Genomic DNA, 890 nt, shown 5'->3' on the forward strand with positions numbered 1-890 from the left:
AGCTGAGAGTGAGTGTGTGTGTGTGTGGCTGTGAGAGTGAGTGTGTGTGTGTAGCTGAGAGTGAGTATGTGTGTGTGGCTGTGAGAGTGAGTGTGTGCATGTGACTGAGAGTGAGTGTGCGCGTGTGGCTGTGAGAGTGAGTGAGCGTGTGGCTGTGAGAGTGAGTGTGTGTGTGTAACTGAGAGCGAGTGTGTGTGTGTGGCTGTGAGAGTGAGTGAACATGTGTGGCTGTGAGAGTGAGTGAGTGTGTGGTTGTGAGAGTGTGCGTGTGTGTGCATGTGTGGCTGTGAGAGTGAGCGTCCACGTGTGGCTGTGAGAGTGAGTGAGTGTGTGTGGCTGTGAGTGTGTGTGTGTGTAGCTGTGAGATTGAGTGTCCGCGTACAGCTGTGAGAGTGTGTGTGTGTGGCTGTGAGAGTGAGTGTGAGTGAGTGTGCGTGTGTAGCTGTGAGAGTGAGTATGTGTGTGGCTGTGAGAGTGAGCGTGTGGTTGTGAGAGTGAGTGTGTGTGTGTGTGTGGCTGTGAGAGTGTGTGCGCGCGTGTAGTTTTGAGAGTGAGCGTGCGTGTGTGGCTGTGAGAGTGAATGTGCGCATGTAGCCGTGAGACTGATGTGCACGTCTAGCTGTGAGAGTGTGCGCGTGTACCTGAGAGAGTGAGTCTGCGCGTGTAGCTATGAGAGTGAGTGTGCACATGTAGCTGTGAGAGTGTGTGTGTGTGGCTATGAGAGTGAGTGTGTGTGTGTAGTTGTGAGAGTGTGCGTGTGTGGATGTGAGAGGGAGTGTGCATGTGTGGCTGTGAGAGTGAGCGTGTGTAGCAATGAGAGTGAGCGTGTGTGGCTGTGAGATAGTGCGTGTGGCTGTGAGAGTGTGCGCATGTGGCTGTGAGAGTGAGCG

The sequence above is a fragment of the Chiloscyllium plagiosum genome, chromosome 27 (assembly GCF_004010195.1).
Source record: "Chiloscyllium plagiosum isolate BGI_BamShark_2017 chromosome 27, ASM401019v2, whole genome shotgun sequence".
Taxonomy (NCBI): domain Eukaryota; kingdom Metazoa; phylum Chordata; class Chondrichthyes; order Orectolobiformes; family Hemiscylliidae; genus Chiloscyllium; species Chiloscyllium plagiosum.